This window comes from Tigriopus californicus, chromosome 8 (assembly GCF_007210705.1).
Source record: "Tigriopus californicus strain San Diego chromosome 8, Tcal_SD_v2.1, whole genome shotgun sequence".
NCBI lineage: Eukaryota > Metazoa > Arthropoda > Copepoda > Harpacticoida > Harpacticidae > Tigriopus > Tigriopus californicus.
In genome coordinates this window covers 13221671-13228842 of record NC_081447.1, presented here as the reverse complement: position 1 = coordinate 13228842, position 7172 = coordinate 13221671, and positions in this window count along the sequence as shown.

The window sequence follows — 7172 nt, the reverse complement described above, 5'->3', positions numbered from 1 at the left end:
AAAGCGAAGCCATTCCCTGGGAGACATTTTGGCCTCAATCGTGTTTTGCATCCGCTCCAAGACAGATCCAAAGACCCATAAGAGAATGAACGAGCGAACGAGCGACGAAAGCCCTTTCGCCGTGATTCTCAATTACCACGGAAGACGAAATGTCAGCAAATTTGCATACATCAAGAAGGCAGGCAGGTACGAGTAACTGGGACACATACCGTACGTCGTACGATACGAAATCGCCGTGTTTTATCCAGTATCAGCCCAACTAATCTTGGAATCTGTTTAATGTTCGCTCGCCTTTTCCTGTTATGGATTTTTGGCACGCCTTCCCGGTGCATCTCCAGCTCTCAAGATGACGACAATCTGACAATCGGAAAAGTTTCTTTCCAAGCGTCTGTGTGTGCATTATAGATTACAGGCCTGGTAAATTGCTCACCATGAACGGGGTTTGTATCATGTTTGGCAAAAAAAGATCCACTACCAATCTCCATAGAGCGAAAATGATTGCGAATTCAATCCCAAAGACAAGCTTTACGTGACTAGACAGACGGGTGGCATTTCGAATTCCTTCTCAGCCTCTTCCTCCGTCTACCTCCATCTCATCCAGGTGCAAATCAACTACTACACATCCAAGCGCACCACGTCCTGGTTTGGAGTGTAAGTACAAGTCCACCGAATGCTACATTTTTCTACGTACTAGTGAAGCCCTGAACGAGCTCCATCGCTACGTATATATAGTGTATACGTTGCTACAAGTATATCAAGAACGAACGAAGTTGGCTTCAACTTTGGGTGCAAAACCCACATGCATTTGCTCATGCTATCCAAAACGAAGCTTAGCCTCGACGTTTGTACATTGTACAGCACACATCTTCTCAAACACCCGACAGCAGCATTCAAAGAAGCAGCAGCAATTGCACGAGAAGTCGACGAGGCTGCCGAGTAGATTTGTGTTGGCACTGCATATTAAAGTGATGCCTTTTATAGATCAGTGAAGAAGAAGTAATGGAGAGTAGGCCTACACGCGTTGACTTGGCGAGACGGGAAGGAGTTCCTTGAACCCTCTCCGTACTCTGGCCAAACCATCCGGTCTGACCCTTGGCCACCCTGGGCATCATCAACATTATCATCGGGATTGTTGGACAGCTCCAAAAGAGAAGGGTCAGGATTCCTCAGCGTTTGGAATCTCGCTCGCCATCGCCCTTACAATAAAGAAGAATTACCAAAGGCTTAGGGGCATCGGCGACCATAAGTTTCGGCTCCAAACGGAGAAACCTTAACCCGGATTGGCCCAAAATTACGTCACCGATGGAATGGGATCATGGTCGGCGATCACCCCTGGTTTCTCCATTTGGCATGTAGGAGTTTACCCGGATCATTGATCGGGTCTCACATTAGCAGTTCTTTGCTTTGAAGTCCAAGTGGGTGCTGGGTGGTGGGTTGTATGGCTCAAGTCGTGACTTTTGGTCGTCATTTTGATGCATTTGAAAGGATTAGCCATTTCCATGAGAAGCCGTGCGCTGCTAATGAATGTGAGTGGTTTAGTTGGCATTGGTCATGGCCAAAGAATTGTGGATTGCCCACTTCTGAACGGGCTGAATGAATAACAGACTTCATTTGAAGGCGCATTTACATGACATTGGCATACCCAGGGTTTCTGCCCTACGTATGTATGTATGTACGGTATATGTACTTACAGTAGGCAGAGTGAAGTGCCATTATTCTGCATGTGCGTATTTCGCGTCTGACATGTTTTTGGTCTTGTTCGTCTACCTACAAGCCACGGTCATGGTTGTCATGAGAACATGTCCAGCAAAGCATTGCATGTTCCAAATTGGTTCAAAGCCATCAGACAACCAGCCAAACTGGGTTCAAAACAAAGGGTTAACCATTCAGGTATGCAGGTGAGTGGATGAAGGGTTCGTCTCCAGTGAGCCCTCCTTCGCTCGGCCCATCGTTCCAAACGGCGAATGGAGCTTGAAATTATAAGTCTAGGCCTTATTCGGCCCTCTTGGGCCGTGACTGAGGATGAGAACCGGACTCACGAGAACCCATAACCATTAGCACAACTCATCCAGCCATGCACCAGGTAAAAGCCGGTTCAAAGTACGACCAATGCACATGGTTTGGTTCTAGCATTCAGGGAATGCACACCGTCTGACAGTCACTGTTGAAAAGCAAGGAACCACGACCTTTTTACAACTGGGCCTTGTGTGGATTTGCCAAAATAAGTCGATTGAACAATACGCTCGTTGAGTAGAGACTTAACACCAAGGAAGGCGATATTCCTGGCCCAGTTTGATGAGTATGGTGGATTCCTTTCAGTGTTAGATTATTTTGAAATATACGGAGTCTTTTTCTTCTTCCCCTTATCAGATCGAGACAGGCCACATGATCCAGAGGATTAGCGATTAACATTGCCAAGAAGGCTTAAGTAGTGCAGTTCAGGCCCCCAGTTGATTTGAAAAACCCTAGCGCCTCCTGAAAGATTAGCGTCTAGGGCCAGGGGTTGACTTCCAGAAATTGAGATTAAAGGTCAATCCCAATGTGAGTGTGGATGGCTTTTTTCTCTCTCTAAATTCGTGATCAATTTTCCAGACCAATCCGATCAGACTGTAATTGCTCCTCGACGCATTCACGAATATCGTTACTAGAACTGTTTTTCGTCGACAATCCGAGCTCATGGTGCGACCAGTTATTTTTGCACAAAACCGTCATTTGGTCGGATGGTTGGCCCGTTCTAGCTAAGCATTACGTCCTCATTCACGTAGCTAATGTTTGCATACTATGAACGTTAATGGACGGTCTAATCGTAGGGCAAAAATGAATTTGATTTATTGCCGCCTAAATGAACATGTCTATCCATCTGTTTGATGCACTTTTTTCCCGGAGACCGCGACTTGATTGATTTATCGGACTGCTCGAGAAAGTCAACGAGGGTTTGCCGGCGATTTGTCCCAACCCAATTTTGCCACGAACAAGCACTAACATCAAAGTGAACGACAAGATGAAAACGAAGAAACCCACTCGTCAGGAACGTTGAACACAACTGATATGGTTGTGTATGTGTGTGTGTGTGTATTTATCCTCTCATAAAACGCTCAAAGTGGTACCTTGAAGAACGCCAACCATGTTCTTCAAATCCCCAACCAAAGCCGATTGGCAGTGTTCCTTTTTATAGGTTAATATTCTCCTTTCTCCCCGCCTCGCACAATACGGATCTTATGGGTTCGTGCCACAATTAATGACCGTCATGACCGGATGATTTGCCACCACACTCTTTTAATTGGATGTAGCTTTAGTTCGCCATAAAAAGGTTTACTATGGCTACTTATGGTTCAATGTGGGTACTCGTCGTCGTCTCATCATGATTCTTCTTTCCCTCAGTAGGAGTGGAATCGGTGGAGTCAAAAAGCGTCTGATTTGCTCTTCGCATTTTGTCCGTTTGTTGTGTGCATGGGCTCAGCAGTGGATTTGCGGTCTTGTGGTGTCGGTGTACATGACAGCGAATGCCAGCCATGTTTGTAAATGCATCTCTTTTTGTTTGCTTTTCATTTTTGAAGTGGGGCCGTAATGGAGCCTTGTTGAACGAACGAGGGAAGTCGGACGGCTGCAAAGGGGCTAATTTTCGAAATAGTATCCCTCCCGAAACATTGGAGCTATTTTTTTCTTCTTCTCTTGTCCGTCTCTCCTTCATGATTTTTAAGTTCTACATCTTCTTCTCTTGCTCCTTGCTCCTTGCTCCTTGCCTGTGTATGTGGATTGAGCTAAACCCGGGTATTTGTCCGTTATGACCGGTTATTAAAGAAGGCACTTCTTGACTCCATCATTCTTCCCAAGTTTTGGGTGGATGCGTTAAGACTTACTTTTTGACCTCTTTGGAGACAATCCGGCGGTGCTAGCGCGTCTTTCCCATGGCCAAGAGATACATACCTAGGACGAAGGATGGACGTCTGGTTGAAAAAAAAAAGTGGTAGCCAATTGGTCATGGACTTTGGTTACATTCCATCCAGGCATCATCCCACTCTATGGCAATCTCCCAGACAGACATGTTCTGAATGACAGTTCCGAGTGGTAGTTATAATTGCCAAGATGAACTCGACTCGCTCGCTCTCCATGTCATGTATACGAACGTATTTACTGTCTGTACAACTCGTAGAGTACATTCACAGGACATTTACACTGATCGGATATCCATGGAGTACACACTTTATAACACGGAATCCATCTAGTCCCTTTCACGATAATGATTATGCGAAACCAAATCAAAGCCATCTGTTTCACTTTGTGCTTGGTCAAAGCCTGTTTGGCTCAATTTGAAGCATTGCAATCCAACCAGGCTGTCGGGTTTGATGTGCAAACTGCGGTCGAATATTTTCAACCATTTAGAAATATGAGCAATTAAGAATTCCAATGTGTTTCCAGTCGCATTCCAGAGCTGAACAATCGCCATCTGGAGGATCTGGAATAGCCAAACGACGTCGTCGGCTTGTGTTAAACGATGCCCAGTAGATACGTCAAAGGCTTTCGTGCTCTTCTCGGCCAGTGGTCCAGGTTATCATTCCAAGGGTCGGATGCTTCCTTCTCGAATGCCTCTTTGATACAGACAATCAGGGAGGATGACCGACCAATGACCAATGATTTCATTGACAGGCTAGTTCACATCTGCTTCCTTATCAATGCCAAGCGTATCAGAGGCATTTGTAACGAAATCATGGTTAGATAGCTAGAGACCAGCCGCACAATGAAACAGTCGCTTCTAGTTTCATCATTGAGGTAGGGACAAGTTGATTTGTCTTTGTTGGGTTGGTGAATTGGACCTAGTTTCGGGTTCGGTGGCGAAACCTTCGGAGGGTAACCTTGTTTCTTGTTCCAATGCCTGACAACATACGGTGCTCAGACGAGACACACTCGATGCAGTTTTGATTCTGTTTAGAGAATAATTTGCAGTTAGCACCAAGACAATTACCATTACCACCAAAGGGTTCTTTGGTGGGCGAGGAGCGAGGAGCGATTGCTTCTGGCCAAGCTACGGAGCACAGAGATCAACGGAATTGAGATGAGGTTTTTTTCCTTCTGCGGACACTAATTGCGGTTTTATTTGCCCGAGCTCTATACATGAACGAATGGCTCACTCATTTTTTGTCATTCATTCCTCTTCCTCGGGATCAGAGTGACTTACGTCCATCCGCGAAGTGAAATGGATCCCGTCACAAGATTAATGCAGACCGACAAGGAAGTCAGATTGGCGGCAGAATGCAGAAGGAAGAAGTGGAACCTAGATCAAGACGAGCAAGGAGGTAGGTGTTAATACCTTATGATGAATGCATGATGACGACGATGATGGCGATGATGATGATGATCCTTGAGAAATGGCTGCCCGGCTCTTGACATTTAGTATCAAAGACGTGTTCATTTCGGACTTTTAGAACTACGCACACACCATGTGTGTCATCTACCCAATTTACCTCGAATTCAATCAAAGAGTTTTGAAACGTCTTGCATTTGGGTTGGGAAGTCAATTACATACAGCCCTCCCTGTTCCCATCGACCGGTACTGGGTGCGAGAGCTAGAGCTAGAGCTCTATACTAGAACTGCAGCCAGAGCGAGCGAGACGGGAAGACTCCCGACCAACCCTGCATGAGATGGTGTTTTCGAAGAATCCAAATTGAGAACCCGGGCTTTGACAGTTCCGACAACACACCCACTTCGCCTTGGTTTCGCCTTGAATTCAAGGGAGGGCGCCTTTTGAGAAGTGTTCATGATGAATTTGGGCTTGGACTCCATCTCGGTAGTGCCTCCAGGGATGCCGGTCTGACCTCGGGGGTCATCCAAGTACATGCCTACTGAGATACTGTTCATAGGTAGTTGGTGGCTGTCGCACCAGGGTCTATACGACATGCAGTAGGCATGTTCGCCTCCTCCTCCTTCTTCTTCTTCTTCTTCTTCTTCTTCTTCTCCTCCTCTTGGTTTTCGTCGTCGTCGTCTTCTTTCATGGGGCTTGACTCGATGGCCGTCTGTCTGGAAAAGTGACAAGCTTGGAAGGGTTTCAGTCAAAATACAATTTCCATATTGAACCCACCCTTAATGGAGCATCCCGACGGTACTGAACATTCGAACGTTCGAACCAAAAAGGGTTAAACGAGAATTGACTTGAACCACCTCCGTTCATTCGTTCGTCCGTTCGTTCTTTCGTTCGTTGTGGACGTCGTTTTCTTTTTCTTGGCTTTTGAGACGATGGCGTCCCTCAAGGTGCTCGTATTGCATACAGAGCTGCATTTCAAAGAAGAGGAAGTAAGGCTTTTAACGGGGCGGCGGGGCCAAAGAGCTCCAAAGCTCAAACTCATTCACTCAACTGATGTCCAGCTACACATTCCAAGTGAAAAACTCTTTCTTCACAGGATGGCTTGAGATTGATGACATCAGAGACATTCTCGAAGTTGAAAATCTACCCCTCCAAGTCAACAAGTTCGTTCTTGTTGTCGTCTTTGTCGCGTTGATTGCCTCAACCATCCATCGGTCAGATGGTCAAGCTATCCTGTGAATTGGGCTTGATCTGTCAAATTCATTTTAAAGATCAGGGCTTTGATTTTCAATTTGTGTGGCTATGACGTCGCGGGAGAGTAGGCCAAGGGCGCCAGACGAGGGGGGAGGCCAGAAAAAGATCAACTCTACACCCCCCTCTAAGCTTGCCAGTTTCTCGACAACCCCTTTTCTCACACTGGATGAATTTACAGCTCACCCGTGCAGGCCAAGGAAGTCGACGGCCAGATTAATATCCACCCGCTGGGAAGGTGTAACCATACACTCGATTTATCCCAGTGGATCGAAAAATGTGCATTGCTCGTATGTGGTGGCCGTCTGGCCAGACCCTGGGTTTTTTGAATTTTGATTTTGACAGTCGCCTCTTTGTCATCCGCTATGAGGCTGGTGGAAAAGAAAGTCAACCTGAATTCCACCTTGGTTTTCCTGGTGAGCGGGCCGTTGGCTAGTCAGACCTCGACGACCAATATGGTAATGTTACCATTCCAGGATTCAACCCACTCGATTCTTGCTGGGATGGTTAGTCTTAACTCTTTCGAACGGACTCGAAAGCCAACCAGCTGCAACCAGGGCTTGGCAACACTTTTACGTTTGGCAGTTCTTCAAGACAAAATCTGACATTTCAGAACATTCC